Below are 18,914 nucleotides of genomic sequence, written 5' to 3'. Positions count from 1 at the left end.
ACTGTAGAGAGTATACTAGCTGTTTTCTTGTACAACTAAGTTAAGCACAAAGTTACTGCTTTCTTGACAGTCAAATCCCTGAGGGGTAGGAGAGTTGCTTGAAGGCATGTATGTTTTTAGTTTGATTACCAGGTCACAGGACCACTGGGCACCGGTCAGCAGTTCTGCCAGTTCCGAAGGCTAATTCAGTCCAGAATACTCTCCCTGACTTTGTAGATCTACATGTTCTTTCAAAAGTAGCTGAAATATTGTATGAAAGCATATAAGCTGAGGATAGAGCCCCAATTTTGCTGTTTGTTAATTGAAAGTGATTGAGATCATGAAATAGTTACAAATGGTTGAAGATATCTTGTCTGTTCAGCAAACTATAAACTAATTCCTGTAAGAGCCAATGAAGGTGTATTTTTAACTTTTAGGTACTCTAAGTGACATTTCTATTCACTTAAGTCTCCTCTGGGTTGGGTCAGCTGTTCTCTTTTAAGGTATGGATTTTCTTAGGAATTATTCTACTCCATTATTCCACTAAATCAATAATATTTAAAAGCTTCATATGTCCCGCAGTATCTACCTCCTCTATTCTGAGGTATCAAAGTACATAGACTCTGATGCAGCTCTTTTATCATCTTTCCAAAGGAGGTGACATTATTGACACTTCATCTGGGCCTTGTTAGTAAATGTCCCCAGAGCATGATGGATGAACAGAAGCTGCTGAATCAAGAGGCTGCTGAAGGCCAAGCTTCCAGAAGTGTCAGATCTTGTTGGCAGTTGACACTAAATAGAAGTGAGAGAGGAGGTGGTGAAAGTGAATGGGATCAGGCGTAAGCTTTCTAAAACTAAAAATGCAGAGAATTAAATTAAATAAATCTGAGAGTGATTGTTTTCTTTATAAAATGTATTCATTTTGGGTGCCTGGGTGGCTCAGTCGTTAAGCGTCTGCCTTCGGCTCAGGTCATGATCCCGGGGTCCTGGGATCGAGCCCCGCATTGGGCTCCCTGCTCCACGGGAAGCCTGCTTCTCCCTCCCCCACTCCCTCTGCTTGTGTTCCCTCTGTTGCTGTGTCTCTCTCTGTCAAATAAATAAATAAAATCTTTTAAAAAAAGTATTCATTTTAATGAAACTGTCTTCAAATAACGAGTTTATTCATTAACAACTATTGAACACTGTTATATATCAGACACTATTCTTGTGCTAGGAAAAGTGTGGAATGAAAAAAACATGGTTCCTGCCCTCATGGAATATACAACCTGAACTTTATGTGCATTTAAAATAGAACTCACTTAAAAAGAAATTGTCTCAAACAAACAGGGTTCTAGAGGGGAGGGGGGTGGGAGGATGGGTTAACCTGTTGGTGGGTATTGAGGAGGGCACATTCTGCATGGAGCACTGGGTGTTATGCACAAACAATGAATCATGGAACACTACATCTAAAACTAATGATGTAATGTATGGGGATTAACATAAGAATAAAAAAAATAAAAATAGAAAAAAAAGAAATTGTCTCAAGGATATATTTATTGAAAAAAAAAATCAAAGTACATACACAGTGAGTCTAAACCTCAGGCCACAAATTCAATTGTGTAAGAATTTTAACTATATTCAGTTTTAGTTACTCCACTAACTTTCTATTTAACTCCTAATTCCACTTAGATAGCAAATCCTTAACCTTGTCAATTCATTGTTCCCTATCCCCCAGACTTCATGGCGGGGGTTGGGGAAGGAGGGGTGATCTCAGTTTGGGGACCTTCACAATGGCAAGACATAGAAGAAGGCACAATCTAGGACATACAGGTCACTACTGAAATGATTTCTTCATGTCTGCATTTCTTTATTTTTTTGTACCCCCCTAGGTCACAGTCTGAGGATACAGAAATATTTCTATTGCTATGTTGCCATGTGAGTTATGGAAATTTCTGCAGAGCTGTCCGTGCACCATCTACCTAGAAACTCATGCATTAATTTCCTTTTATTTCCTCTCTGGGTCTTTCTGCTGCCACCCTGGGACTCTCCCCTAGAGATATGTATATCATATATATATATATATATATATATATATATGCTTCTAGAAATATATATGTGTACTTCTAGAAATATATATATAAAGAGAGACCAGTATTCTATTCTATTATGGTACTTCTCTCTCTCTCCTTACACTTCTTCCTGAACATACACATAGTCACACACTTAGCAATGCAAATTTGATCTTCATGAAAAGGAGAGAATATATCACAAGGGCAAAAATTCAGCTAATGTCATAAAACTATCTCAAATATATCATCCATACATATACAGTGTCTTGGATAAACCTTTTATGAAGGAAATGCTTCTATGTAAATGACTTTGAAAAGTGAGCTGCATAAGCTGAATTTCATAAAAAGAAAAATGTGCAATAAGTAAACATTTCTATAACTCTCCTTCACTGCCCTTCTGCTTTACTAATAATACCATAATATGTCACCATGAAGAACCACATTCTTAAAGAACTAGTATAAAGTATGTTTCAAACCGGCAAGACACCAAAACAAAATAAAATATTCCCTCCTCTCCTCAAATAAAAAAATAGAAAACAAAGTATAAAAATATAAATCTTAAAAACAAAGCACAAAAAGGAAAAGAAAAGATAAAACCATTTCAGAATGCTGCCTTGTGCGAGTGTGAATTATCAATATAATCTTTTCCCATGGGCTGCCACCACTGATTTTTTTTATGCAACTAAAGGACCTGTGTAAGGCCTTCATGTGATTCTAAATATATTCAAAACTCAGAAGCAAAATCTTTCTAAAAATGGTTTCAACCCCAGAAAAAAGGTACAGCAGAATTTTTTTTAAAGCTCTCCAGCCTTATTGCAATAATAGACTGTGATCCCGGCCAATGCCTGCACTGAGGATCAGAGGACCAGAATCTAAGACCAGAGGCCACTCTTAGTGCTCTCGAGTGCTCTGTGTGAGATCAGAGTCAGACCCACTTTATCTCAACCCTGAGTTCTCAGTCACTGCCTCTTATATTTCTCATAGCTCACCCTTTTGCCATCAACTACTCCAATCCAGCAATTTAGCACTATATGTAAATATCCATTTGCTAATCATTAAGAAACTCTTGATGATTTTACATCTGCTCCTTGCTTATTCTGACCTCCTGGCAAATGGACTCTGGGATAAAAATGGCTGGAAAATTGCCTCCTCAGGTGCCCTGGGTTAAAGGAAGACCTGTGTCTAATGTGTCTTTTGGAGGCACTCCTTGGTTTCAGGAGGGAGTTCTTTGGGGATGTGATCCTCCATTGCTCTTGGGGTAGTCCTGACAGGGGTAACCCATGCACAAATACCTTCACACCAGGCTCACAGGCTGTTAGGTATCTAATTAATAATATGGGGGCACCTGGGTGGCTCAGTCAGTTAAACACCTGCCTTGGGCTCAGGTCATGATCCTGGAGTCCCTGAATTGATCCCCACACCGAGCTCTCTGCTCAGTGGGGAGCCTGCTTCTCGCTCTACCTGCAGCTCCCCCCTGCTGGTGCTCTCTCTCTCTGTCAAATAAATAAATAAAATCATTTAAAAATAATTAATAATATGAAAAAGGGTGTGGTTGGGAAGGGAAAGTAGGCATGTGTTAGTGACATTTATTCATCTCCTTCCTTTTCTCCTTTATCATTTGATTTAAGTCCACTGAGCTCTGTGTGAGACACCATGAGAGACTCTTGAGGTAAACAAATGATAATATCTTATTTGTCTGTATATGAATATGAAAAGCTTTTGTGTTCCCTTTTTATAATTTGCTGAAATGGCATGAAATAAAATTAATATAGAGTAATAAGCCATTAAAATAATAGAAACATAGGACCTAATTACAGACTAAAAGACCAAAAAATCAAAATTAAATTACTTCCTTAGGACCATCACTACTCTAATTTTTTAAATTTGATTTATTGAGGAATGAATTACACAGATATTAATTGTAACTTTGATGCATTTTAACAAATTGCTACATCTACCATGAGTGTTTTTTAATGTAAAATAAAATGTAAAATGCATTTAATTTAGAATGCCCTCATTAAAGAATTCTACCATCTAATAAATATTTGTTGAGTGCCTACTATGTGCCAGGCACTCAAGGGGCTAGAACAGGAATAAAATTGGGAGTCACTGCCATCGTAGCACTTATATTATAATTGCATTCTAGATAATAAAAAAATAAGCAAAGTCAAAATATGTCAGGAGCTGGTAAGCACAGCAAAGAAACATGAAGGTAATAGAGTGTGATAGGGTCAGGGGAAGGTTGTGCTATTTTTGATAGGCTACTCGGGAAAGTCTTCACTGACAAGGAGATATTTGAGCAAAGGCCTGAAAGCCAGGAGGCATGCAGATGGCTGGGGGTGAGAGTGTCAGGCAGAGGAAACAGCCAGTACAGAGGCTCTGCATTTCATGCTCCGATATGTCTAAGATCCTGCAAAAAGGCCTGGTAGCTTACAGAGAATACAAGAGCCAAGGGGCAGCTAACAGCTGGATCCCATACAGCCTTGCGAGGCCATATTGGAGAAGTGGAGTTTGATTCGAAGTGAGATCGGAAGCTCTGGAAGGCATTAAGGAAATATGTGACATAATCTGACTTTTTTAAAAGATTTTATTTATTTATTTGTCAGAGAAAGAGAGTGCAAGCAGGGGGAATGGCAGGCAGAGGGAGAGGGAGAAGCAGACACCCCACTGAGCAGGGCCCTGGGATCATGACCTGAGCTGAAGGCAGACACTTAACCGACTGAGCCACCCAGGCGCCCCTAATCTGATTTATTTTTTACAGGGATCACCCCCCCCACTCTATTTTGTGGTGAACTGACTGAAAGGGAAGAGGAGAGAATGCAGGAGGAAACTATTGAAATAATCTTTGCAAGAGAGGACAGTTGCTGGGACTAGGGTGGCACCAAGAGATGAGAGTAGTTGGCTTCAGGGCATATTTTTAAACAACATGATTTGTTAATGGGTGAGATGTGGCATAAGAAAGAGAGCCTCAGTCAAGAAATGGACAGAAAACATGAACAGACATTTCGCCATACAAATGGCCAACAGACACATGAAAAAATGCTTGACATCATTTGGCAACAGGGATATACAAATCAAAACCACAATGAGATACCACCTCACTCCAGTCAGAATGCCTAAAATTAACAAGTCAGGAAACGACAGATGTTGGTGAGGATGCAGAGAAAGGGGAACCCTCCTACACTGTTGGTGGGAATGCAAGCTGGTGCAGCCACTCTGGAAAACTGTATGGAGGTTCCTCAAAAAGTTGAAAATAGAGCTACCCTATGACCCAGCAATTACACTACTCAGTATTTATCCAAAGGATACAAACATAGTGGTTGGAAGGATACAAACAAGTGGCACCTGCACCCCAATGTTTATAGCAGCAATGTCCACAATAGCCAAAATATGGAAAGAGCCCAGATGTCCTTCAGCAGATGAAAAATAAGAAGAGGCGGTGTATATATACAATGGAATATTACTCGGCCATCAAAAAGAATGAAATCTTGCCATTTGCAACAATGTGGACGGAACTAGAGTATATTATATTAAGCGAAATAGTCAGAGAAAGACAAATACCATAAGATTTCACTCATATGTAGAATTTAAGAAACAAACAGATGAACACAGGGGAAGGGAAGGAAAAATAAAATAAGATGAAAATTAAGAGGGAGGCAAACCATAAGAGACGCTGAACTCTAGGAAAAAACTGAGGGTTGCTGGAGGGGAGATGGGTCGGGGAAAGGAATAATTCGGTGATGGGCATTAAGGAGGGTACTTGATGCAATGAGTACAGGGTATATGCAACTGATGAATTACTAAATTCTACCTCTGAAACTAACAAAAAAATGGCTTAAACAATTAGAATATTCATTACCTTAGTTAAGGTAGTAGAGCCCTTTCTTTCCATCTTTCTACTCAGCTGTCCTCATGTCTACTAGCTTCTTTTATGATCAGAGATGGACAAATAGGTCTAGATACTCTATCTTCACCCACCAGAGGCAAAAAAAAAAAAAGCCTTCTTCATCCCTATGAAATCAATCAGTAAAGAAGCCTTTCCCAGAAGGAATCCCCATTAGATTATTCTCACATTTCATTTGCCAGAATTGGGTCACAGTCCACCTTAAACCAATAATTGGCAAAGGAATAGAACCCATGATAATTGGCTTAATCATAAGTATTATTTACCTAAACCATATGAGAAAGACATTACCAGAAAAAAAGTTCTTTCAATACAAGGGAAGGAAGAAATGGCTGTTGTTTAGAAAACCAACAGAATCTAATACAGAATAATAATAATCCCACATTTGTGCAGCATGATGTATAAACTTGTCCAATCCCTAGGTTGTACACCTGAAACTAATGTAAGTGTGTAAACTATACTCAAATAATTTTTAAAATGATAATAATAATTCTAATCCATCCGGTACTTAACTCCATTACCAGTCAGTCATATCCGTAAAGGAAAGAGACCTAGATGGCAGGAGGTCTGTTTACCACCAACTAGTTGAGACTGTGGGAAGTTGATGTTTTCTGTGTTTTCATGTCCTCAACTGTAAAATGAGGGGGCTAGCCCGAATGTTCTTCAAGACCCCATTCTATGCATTTAGCCTGCCACTTTAGGCCATGACAAACAGTGAACAGAGTGGTTTACAAATGCAGTAGGATTTAGAGAAGGGAAAAATAGCAGGAGCTGGTAGAGGTGCAGAGAAAAGATGCAAGTTCACAGGGTAGGTGTGAGAAGAGTGGAAGATGGGATGAAACCGGTCAGAAATAACGATCAGAGGAGATGACTGCTAGAGAAGAGTGCCAAATAATAGCGGGGGTGGTTGCAGTTTTTGAAGGCTTTTGAAAAGCAGGCTGCCTTGGTGTGAAATGTTGAGAGAGGTGGCATAACATGTTTAAGAAGATTAATCTCATAGTGAGCATTAGATATACCAGGTGCGTCATAAAGAAGAAAAACTAGAGACTGGAAAAGCAACAGAAGGAAGGGTATGTAATACAAGTATGAGGTAATGAATTCATGGTATTTCAGAAGAAGGGAAGAGACTAGAATACACAAAGTCTGATTTTCAGTTGAAAGTTAAAATGACAATGTAGTAAAGGGTTAAGAATCCAAGCTTGGGAGTCAAACAGTCCAGATTACAACCCTTGCCTATCTCTTCATAGCTGTGTGAACCTCAGCAAATAATTTGAACTCGGTGCTCTGGTTTCTCACCGGTGAAATTGTAATACTAATATAATCTAGTCCATGGGGTTATTAGAAGGATTAAGTAAAAAAACAAACAAACAAAAATGACTACACACCCATATTTATGACAGTGTCTTACAACAGTATATACTCAGTAAATAACTATTATTTTCATCAATTACATTATTATTAGTGTCATTATTTTTATTCAGCAGCAAAATTCTGGACACATCCATCCAGACGGTTTGTAGCTTTTAGAAGAACCATGAGAGACTATGGACTCTGAGAAACAAACTGAGGCTTCTAGAGGGGAAGGGGTTGGGGGATGGGTTAGCCTGGTGATGGGTATTAAAGAGGGCATGTATTGAATGGAGCACTGGGTGTTATAAGTAAACAATGAATCATGGAACACTACATCAAAAACTAATGATGTAATGTATGGTGATTAACATAACATAATAAAAAAGAAAAGAAAAGAAAAAGGTCACTGTAAGCCAGTGTGAGTTTCCCATTCCTGCCTTTTGTCAGACCGAATTTCCTTTGATTTTTTTTTTCCTCCAGTGGCTTAAAAAGTTGTAGGTCCTGTTCTATTCATTGCATTTTCCACCTTATGTTTTCAACACACATGGAATTAACATTGACATTGACATCCTCTCTCACCCATCCCCCCAAAAACCCAAGCTCAGGATTAACATACTTTACTTCACTTTGCTCTCTCACTCCTCTCTTCCATCTATTATATTGATCACATCTGAAAATTTTTTCCAGATTATTAACTTTCCACATCCCTCTCATTTACAGTTGATAATGGCCTTTTACTAATGTCTTTGCTTACATTGCTTATCGTATCCCAATTATTCTTTCTCCTTGTTTCACTTTTCTTCTTCCCAGAGACCACGTTCCAGCAATTCTCCCCGGGAGATTCTCTGAATGATACATTTTCTGAGTCTTTTCATGTCTGGAAATGTCATTATTTCATCTTTACTTACAAGATTGTTTTGGGTATAGAATTCTGTGTTCAATGTCATTTGCCCTCAGAACGATGGGGCGCCTGGGTGGTTCAGTCGGTTAAGCGTCTGCCTTCGGCTCAGGTCATGATCTCAGGTTCCTGGGATCGAGCCCCGCATCAGGCTCCCTGCTCGGCGGGAAGTCTGCTTCTCCCTCTGCCCTTCACCCTGTTCAGGCTCTCTCTCACTCTCTCTCTCTCTCAAATAAATAAATAAAATCTAAAAAGAATAAAAATTTAAAAAAAAGAAAAAAAAGTATTTTTATTTATGTGCCATGGCATACATATTCATATATATTTTCTTTTGTACATATATATTTTATATAGCACTTGCAGTAAAATGATGAGAAGTGTAAAGAACAAAGTAACAAAACAAAGTTAACAAAACAAACATTACTAACCCAGCAGGCAACCTAAGACTAAAGAAGTTGTGTATGTGCTGCTATTTCCCGCACCCCATCTCATTCCCCTCCCATTCCCTTCCATTTTCCCCCATGGTTTTACCATAGATGTATACATCTCTAAGTAACACATTATTTAATTCTGCTAGTTTGTGGACTTTATAAAAATAAGTCTGTACCATAAGTAGTTTTCTGTGACTTACTGTTTTTTACAGTTTGTTTCTGTGAAGAGTTGCAGTTTATTAATTTTTTCCCTCTACAATATATCCTGTTCTGCGGATATGCCTTACTTTATTTATATTTTTTCTATTGATGGACATTTGGGTTTGGTTGTCCCTCCCCCACCTTCCCCACTCTTTTTCTTCTTCTCCTTCTTTTTTAAATTTTTTTGCTATAAGTAACAGTGGTGCTATGAACATTTTTGTATATATCTACCAGTGCTTATGTGCAAGATATTCCCCCTAAGGTAAATACCTACTCCCGGCATTCTTGGCTCAGGAACTATGCATATCTGCAACCTTCAATAATGCTAATTTTTTCCTAAGGGATCGTACCAATTCAAACTCGTACAGCAGTGTATAAAAATTCTCATTATTCCACATTTTCTCCAACCTTGGTGTTACCAGACTCTAATTTTTTCCCTAGTCTATGGGATATAAAATATATTTCTTCTGTTATGAATTTGCATTTTTCTTCATTACTCAAGAAATTAAACATCTTTTCACATATTCAAATAGTTTTCATGTTTTCCCTTCTTTTGAAATGCCTGTTCATATCTTTTCCCTGTTCTTCTATTTGCTTGTTTTTTTCATAGTGATTTGTAAACAGGTCTTTGGCTATCAATCCGTTGTTGGTTATATGTGTTGCAAATACCATTTAGCGCTTTTTTAAAAAAAACTTTGTTTTTTTTTATAAAAACAAATTCTTAATGTTACCGTAGTCCAATTTATCAATCTCACCTTTTATAGTTAATGCTTTTCTTGGTTTTATTTTTAAAAATCTACTAAAGAGCATGATGATATCCTGCTATATTTTCTTCTAAAAGTTCTCTTTTGTATCTTTGATCTCATGTTGATTGTTCATGGTGTAATACAGAAAATTCTATTTCACTTTTTCCTTATGGATTACTCATTGTCTCAGCATTTATTGAATAGTCTTTCCTTTCCTCAATGGCATGCAATACTGCCCCTATCACATATCAAGTTTCTGTGTCAGTGTGAATCTATTTCTGGGTTTTCTCTAATGTCTCAGTGGTCAATGGGGCTCTCCACCTATCCACCTACCCACCTACCCACGCAGCCCATTATTATTGCTTCATAATGTAGCTGGGTACCAGGTATCCCCCTACTTTGTTCTTATTCAGGATTTTCTTGGCTATTTTTTTAGGCCCCTCTGAGATTATTGAGTTCCTCAAAAAAAAACTTACTGGGGTCTTGAGTGAAATATCATTGTATCTATGGATTCAATTGGAATCAATCAACAATTTTGCAATATTAAGTTTCCTTTCCAAATTTTTCCCTAATATATTTCAACAAAGTTAAAAAGTTTTCTCTATAAAAGAACTTGCACATCTATTCTTATATATATTTTTAGATACGTTATTTTTATAAATTGTGTTTTTACAAATTATTTATTATTATATTTTCTGTGTATTGCTGTATATAGAAACAAATTAATTTTTGTATTTTTGATCTTATATTCAGCTGCCTTTTTAAACTCTATTATTAATTTGAAAACATAAATTTTTCCCCATTCGTACACCTTTCTAATATCTTTCACTTTTTTTGTTTTTGTCCTTCTGATCAAAAATACAATGTTGAGAAGAAGCAGTGAGGGTGGTCATGTTTGTCTTGTTTCTTATTTTAGAAGGGATATACCTAACATTTTATAATTTAGGTTAATGTTTCTGATAGGTTTTTGTTTTATACTTTTTTCTGATTAAAGAAGTTCCCTTTTATTCCTATTTTGATAACAATTTCAAACACTATTTTTAATTTGTTAAAGATGTTTCTTATCTATTAAAATAATTAAATAAAGCTTTCCTTTATTACTCTGGTGAATTACATTTGAGTTTTTGAATGCCAAATAATTCTTGCATTCCTGGGATAAGTTCAACTTGGTTGTGATGTATTATTTTGATTTGGTTTGGGAGTATTTTGCTTGCAGATTTTTGCATCTGTGTTCCTAAATGTAATTGGTCTTTATTTGTCTTTTTCATGCTGTTCTTGTCTGGTTTTTGTATCAAGATTATAATAGTCTCACAAAATATTTCATTGTTATATTGCACTTAATGTTGCTGATGGGAAATCTGATACCCGTCTTCTTCTACTTCTTCTTTAAGACATCCTCTCAAAGTTGTTAGGATTTTCTTTTATTTGTTGATGCTCTAAAATTTCAATATAGCATGTCTAGATATAAAGATTTTGTTTTTGGTGGTGGTGGTGTTTTGTGTTATTTTTGGAATTAAAAAAAAAAAAAAAACTCTACTTGGCACTTTGATGGGCTCTGTTAGCAGAAGAACCGGAAATTCTCTCCTGCTGATTCTTTGACTATTGCCTCCCTCTTCTGTCCTGGAATGCCAACTGGACCAAAAGTTGGAATATTTGGATCTTGACTATAATATACAAGGCACCATTCCCTGTACTGATATATAACTGTATCAGAAGAGACTTAACTTTTTCTTTTTGTTCAGATTTACCATCTTTTTAGCCTTTTGTTGCATTCTGGGAGCATTTTTTTTCTTGATCATTAATTCATTATGAATTTATTCTCATTAATTCATTCTTCAGTTATATTTATTCTGATACACAAAGCATCTATTCTTTTCTTTTTTTTTTATTCTTATGTTAATCCCCATACATTACATCATTAGTTCTAGATGAAGCGTTTCATGATTCATTGTTTGTGCATAACACCCAGTGCTCCATGCAGAATGTGCCCTCCTCAATACCCACCACCAGGCTAACCCATCCTCCCACCCCCCTCCCCTCTAGAACCCTCAGTTTGTTTTTCAGAGTCCATCGTCTCTCATGGTTCATCCACCCCTCCGATTTCCCCGCTTCATTCTTCCCCTCCCGCTACCTTCTTCTTCTTCTTTTCTTAACATATATTGCATTATTTGTTTCAGAGGTACAGATCTGAGATTCAACAGTCTTGCACAATTCACAGCGCTTACCAGAGCACATACCCTCCCCAGTGTCTATCACCCAGTCACCCCATCCCTCCCACCCCACCCCCCACTCCAACAACACTCGCATCTATTCTTTTCTGATTAATACTCAAGCTTTAAAAATATGTGATCTCTATTTATGATTATGATATATTTTGAGATCATTTTGACAGTTTCAAACACAAGAAAAAAAGCTGGATCAGAGGAAACTAAATCAATGCAATAAGAGGCAAGAAGGTGGGACAGAACCAACTAGAAATTGTGGTAAGTAGAAAGCACGGGAAAAATTGGCAAAATGATTTTCAACATAATCAGCCAATCACAATATGAATGTAACTAATTCATTAAAAGAAAGAGCCTCTAAGATTGTAGGAAATAAATACAACTACACACTGTTTATAAGAGAGATAAAAATAATTCAGGAAGTTTGAAAATAAAGGTATAAAATAGGTATCACAAGCTGTGGAAGTAGAAAATGGTAATTACCATTTATTTTTATTTCATTCTTGATTAAATGGCAATTTAGTGAAGAACCTTGAAAGTAAAGGAGATGCTATGAAAATGAATGCAAATTGCTGAACTAGCCATTAGTTCCTGTAATAAGAATAAATGTAAAAATTGAAAATAATTTCAAAACATTTACCTTAAGGGCATTAAGAAAATAAACATTAGACAAGTTAAGGTGAGGATCCTTTTCTGTCAGATTTATGCTTATCCTGTATCTTGCCAACATAAAACTGAGTTTCTGTTTCAGTCTATTTACAACAAGGGTCAGGGAACTTTCTGATAATATTGAACAGTTCGTTTTAACCATCCCAGAGATGGTTGAGCCATGACCTAGAGACTATGAGAACCAGTGTAGTTTGCTATACTCACAGACTTGTTAGAATACTTGTCATAGAAAACCATGCTTGCTCACTTAATATTGTAATACTAATACTGTAAACTCTGGTTTAGGAATAAATTTACTTACTAATCTCGTGATAAATAGCCCACTACTGGTATGTCGTTGTTGTTATTAGGGCTAACTCAATCATTGTAATAAAGACTGTGCAGATATTTTCAGGATTGAGAATATAGATTAAAGGTAATACTTTTTTTTTATTATAGGTAAGGTAATAAGTCACTTAAAAAAAACAAGTAAAAGCCTATTTTTTTTAAAGATTTTATTTATTTGAGAGAGAGAGAGAGAAACAGCATGACAGGGGAGAGGTTCAGAGGGAGAAGCAGGCTCCCCAATGAGCAGGGAGCCCAATGTGGGACCCTGGGATCATGACCTGAGCCAAAGGCAGTCACTTAACCAACTGAGCCACCCAGGTGCCCCGTAAAAGCTTATTTTTACAAGTAACGTAAATAAGTGACTCAGGTTAACTTTTTAAAATACTTTTTTAATTTAAAAACATTTAATAAGTAATACACAAAGTTTCACTTCTATTAGTTCTATATGAAGATGTACCGGGGTTTAGCTTGGGCCTCAGTATTGTGGAAGCAGAGTAACCAAATACCTATTTCAGTGCCATTTATCATTCTATCCCAGAGAGGTTTCTGAAACTGATCTGCATAAAGTAAAACAGATGAGATGAAAACTCAAAGGTAATTTTATGATCTTGAAGGCCAACTTTTTGTTCTAATGCTACATTTCTAGATTCAACATTTAATGACAATTTTTTCTCAAGTGAGTATATTAAGAATAAAAAATGTAAGTAATCTGAAGTCTGTATATAGACTTTGTGGGGCTGCTTCATTGAGGGTGCACTGACCAAATCTCCAAGTCCAGGAATTGAAGAGAGGGTATCTTCATTTTAGTTGCTATTAAGGAAGAAAGCAAAAGTAATAGAACAGTGTCAACAGCACCATTAGCAGGACCTTACATTGCCAGAGCTGGCCAAAAAAGTCTCGTGCCCCTACACTAACTTCAATGGGAAGAAGGAGACTATTCTAGACTAAACTATTAACTATATATTACTATATATTACCTATTACTAATGTATTATATAATATATATTATATATTATTTTATATATACACTATATATTAACTATAACTAAGACAATTCTAAACTCTTAAAAGTGTCTACTATTAAAATGTCTAGTATAATTTCCCATATTATGACAGCGCTGAAAAAGAATTACTGTCTCTGCACTATAATGTCAAACTTGTAAAATGTAACTAAGAAATTTTAATAATAAAATTTTAATTATAACAAAAATTCAAATCCATTGTCGTATACTTATATTCCCGAAGATCATTTTGTGATAGTGATATCTGGCTTCAGTCTTGAGCTTAGCCACCTATTGGTATTTAACATTCAGCCATTCATCATTTGGCCAAAATGTGTAGTTGGTAAGTACATCCTGAGTTTCTGGTGTACTCTTCTAGTATTTTTTAAAGCTAATCCTAGTATATGTTCTTATTTTTTCTCTTTCTAACATGCACACCACTCTGCACTAATATATTGTATATCAAAATACAATCAAGAATCTTAATTTTCCATGACAAAAATTAACCATTAAGAAAATAGTCACGAGGAACACCTGGGTGGCTCAGTTAGTTAAGTGTCTACCTTCCGCTCAAGTCATGATCCCCGGGTCCTGGGATCAAGCCCTGCATTGGGCTCCCTGCTCAGCGGGGAGTCTGCTACTCCCTTTCCCTCTGTTCCACCCCACTGCTCATTCTCTCTCTCTCTCTCAAATAAATAAAATCTTTAAAAAAAATAAAGTAGGATGCAGATATTAAGACTTCTAAATACTGCAGCATACTCTCATAGAAATAAACATTCTGGGAAGAGAGTGTTAAGGAGGGTAGTCAACAACTATCAAAAACTAAACAGGGCGCCTGGGTGGCTCAGTTGGTTAAGCAACTGCCTTTGGCTCAGGTCATGATCCCAGGGTCCTGGGATCGAGTCCTGCATTCGGCTCCTTGCTCAGTGGGAAGCCTGCCTCTCCCTCTGCTTGTGCTCTCTCTCCCTCTCTCTCTCTGACAAATAAATAAATAAAATCTTAAAAAAAAAAAGAAAATAGTCATGAATTTTTATGATTCTCTAACAACAGGGCTTCAAAGTATGTTAAGTAAAAGTTGACAAAGCCACAAATCCACAATTCTGCCATGAGACTCTCAACATATCTTTCTCAGAAGAGAATAGATGAAGTAAACAAAATATAGAGTATAGAGAATTTGGATGAACCAATTACCAGAATTACTCCAATAGATTTGTCTGAGAAAACATTGTACCCGACAAAGGAAAATACACATTCTTTTCAAACGCTCTTGAAGCAGTCCCCCAAATTGCTCACGTACTGACAAAAGAAATACCACAAATCCCAAGGTTTATACTACACAGACTCCATTTACTGACCACAGTGCAATAAAATTAGAAATCAGTAACACAATATATTCAGAAAATCCACATCTGACACTTCTAAATAAGAATTAGCTGAAAAAAGGAAATCAAAATGAAAAATTCAAATGACCCAGAGCAGAACAAAACTAAAAGCTCAAAATATAAAAAGTAATATATAAAATAAATGAATAAGCCTTCAACTCAAGACACAAATCTATGCGAAAAGTAAGATGAATCTGAGTGATAGAAATCAAAATGATAGTCTCCTTCCCCCTGCCCTCCCAACAATGGCTCCAGGCCCAGGCAATTCTGTAAGTCATCCCTACCAGGCCTCTAAGGAACAGATAGCTCTTTCCTTATACAACTGTTTAGAGCATAGGAAAATGTGGTAAGCCACATAACTCACATGAGGTAAAGCCCTAATTAAAAAAACCACCCTCAAAGACACAAGAAGCAAATACCCTATATGGATATAAATATAAATCGGAGGGGGAGACGAACCATGAGAGACGACGGACTCTGAAAAACAAACTGAAGGTTCTAGAGGGGAGGGGGATGGGAGGATGGGTTAGCCTGGTGATGGGTATTAAAGAGGGCACGTTCTGCATGGAGCACTGGGTGTTATGCACAAACAATGAATCATGGAACACTTCATCTAAAACTAATGATGTAATGTATGGGGATTAACATAAGAATAAAAAAAAAGAAAAGTACACACACACACAAAAAAACTAATGAGGTAATGTATGGTGATTAACATAACATAATAATTAAAATGAAAACAAAATCCCTAATAAAATTTTTTTTAAAAATATTAATAAACTAAATCATATAAAGTATGAAAAATAGGATAGTGTCTCTTAAAAATAGGACAAGTAGAGTTTTCTCAGGTATGCTAGTAAGCATAAGACAAGATTTGAACCAATGTAACTCATTTCGGAAGAGATCAGAGAAGCCAAAAAAGCTTTCGATTAAATCCAATGCCCATTTATGAAATGAACTCATAAAAGTAGGAAACAGGGGATGCGTGGGTGGCTCAGTCAGTTAAGCACCTGCCTTCAGCTCCCAGGATCCTGGGATAGAGTCCCTTGTCAAAAAAAGTAGGAAACACCCATAACTTGGTAACATCTAGCTCCCAAAACCCAACAGTAAATTAATTAAAAATTAATTTAAAATTAAATTAAATTTAAAATAAGTTTCAGTAAATTAACTGAAACTGAGCCTGGATTAGAGTGAAGCAAGTGAGGCACTCATCTCAGGCCCAGGATTTACCGGGACACCAAAAAACTCAGTAACCAAAAAAATTATATTTGAATGCAATATTTTAAAAAATCAGTATGAATACAAAAAAACATGATGTTTTTAGAATATCAAATCTTTTTTATTTATTTATTTTTATTTATTTATTTTTTTAGAGAGAGAGAGAGCAGGCATGCGCACAAGTGGGGGATAGCGAGGGAGAGGGAGAGAATCTTAAGCATGTTCCACGCTAGCGGGAGCCAGCCCTGGGGCTTGATCTCAAGACCCTGAGATCATGACCTGAACTGAAATCAAGAGTTGGTGGCTTAACGGACTGAGCCACCCAAATGCCCCAGAATATCAAACCTTTTTTAAAGACCAGGGCAGTAGCAAGCCATATTGGAGCCTGAAGCAAAAGGAGAATTATGTACCCCAATATAAATGTTGTTATGTGTTTTTTAAAAATGGTTATTTTTTTCACCAGAAGTAGTTGAAAAAATTATTGAAAATTGTGAGTTTAATAACATTGTAAGTTCCTGTATACCCTTCCAGAAATGTTCTAAGCACATATGCATATATATTATATTTTTAAAACTTGGGCTCCCATTATATATTTCCATAAATTCTTTTTACCTTACTTACTCTATTTTGTATACTTTTCCATATCCATAGAGATCACCCACATTCTTTTTCATGTACATTATAAGTATTGTTTTTCATGCTGTGCATGTAGTCACAGGGTCTTAAGAGCAGAGACCATAAGAATCATATTCCCGAAGCAAGAATCCCTTCCTGAATGTACCCTGAGAAATGCCCTTGCTGGTCTATTTGAAAATTCAGTCTCATAATCTCATTCCAAAACAAAATACAAAAAAAATAAACCAAAATATTCTCGCATTATTATTAACTTTAAATATCTTTTTGAGATAAAATTGATATACAACATTATATTAGTTTCAGGTATATGAGATGATTTAATATTTGTATATATTGTGAAATTATCACCACAATAAGTCTAGTTAACATCCATCACTACACATAGTTATAATTATTTTCTTGTGATGAGAACTTTTAAGATCTACTTTTTTAGCAACTTTCAAATATGTAATACAATATTATTACATATAAGCACTTGCTGTACATTATATCCCCGTGACTTATTTATTTTATAACTAGATGTTTGTACCTTTTGACCACTTTTACCCATGTCGCCTCTCCTCTACCTTCACTAAATATTTTATTCACGTCAAAAATAGAATTTTACGATTTTATTTTCCTAGGTTTAATGGAAGCAAATTTATCAATAACATTTCCAAACTCCACTTCTTTGCTTCCCTCATTTTCAATCGAAAGAATTGCCATTTGACAATTTTTCTTGGCCAAACAATGATCTTAAATAACCACTGTTAGAATAAAAAATAAGATGCAGAATTTCAAAAAGAAAAAAAAAAGAAAAGACGCAGGATTTCTAAATTAATGGAAGGGTAAAAATGCCAAGAAAAAAATGGATTCATTACAGTAAATTCAAAGAGGAGGAAAAAAGAAAATGCAAAAAAAAGGCATCAAATAAGATGACAAAAATCAGATTAAATATATTAATTACATAATAACTGTAAAACAGATGATTTCTTTTTTTTGAAATTTTATTTATGTATTTGAGAGAGAGAGTGAGCAAGGGAGAAAGAGAGAGAGAGCACAAGCTGGGAGAGAGGTAAGAGGGAGAGGAGAAGCAGACTCCTCACTGAGCAGGGAGCCCATTGCGGGGCTCAGTCCCAGGACTGGAATCATGACCTGAGCCAAAGGCAGATGCTTAGCCAACTGAGCCACACAGGCACCCCAATGGCTAATTTCTTGATTAACAAAAATTACCAGATTGAACAAAAAAGACATCCTTTTGTACTGTTTGCAAGGCATACGCTTATAACCAAAAGACCCCAAAACATTGTCAGTTGATTGACAAAAAATATCAATAAACATAAACAAGAGAGAAAAATGGCAATATTAAAACTAGAAAAGTAGAGCTCAAAGGAAAATGCATTAAATGGGACAAAGGTATAAAATCTAAAAGGAAACTGCAATAACATTTAGCTTTTATTCAACTAACAAAGAAGTGAAATATAAAGCAAAAACTTTTTAAAATGGAGCCAAAGAGAATTTACACAAATTGCAATTATAGTGGGAGTCTGACACTTCTTTTAGAATTTGATGGATCAAGTAAACCAAAAATTTTTTAAATACATAACTATTGAATAATATCGTTAAGGAGCTTGATTTAACTAATATATTTAAACTCTATAGAAAATATATATTCTTAATACAAGCTTTGAATTCACTTTATGAAGCTAACATAACTCTGACATTAAACCTGACAGGGGTAGAGACACACACACTCACACATTCACAATTAGAGCTCATTCTCATCTATGAATAGAAATAATCACTAAAACATACATAGTACTTACTATGTGCAGGCTACTCTAAGCAGTTTACATGTATTAACCCATCTAAACTCCATAACAACCCTATTATCATTTTATAAAAGAGGAAACACACAGAATG

Source organism: Mirounga leonina, unplaced genomic scaffold, assembly GCF_011800145.1.
Source record: "Mirounga leonina isolate KUSES-001 unplaced genomic scaffold, KU_Mleo_1.0 Mir_176, whole genome shotgun sequence".
In the NCBI taxonomy this organism is placed as follows: Eukaryota; Metazoa; Chordata; class Mammalia; order Carnivora; family Phocidae; genus Mirounga; species Mirounga leonina.
This window is presented reverse-complemented; position numbering follows the sequence as displayed.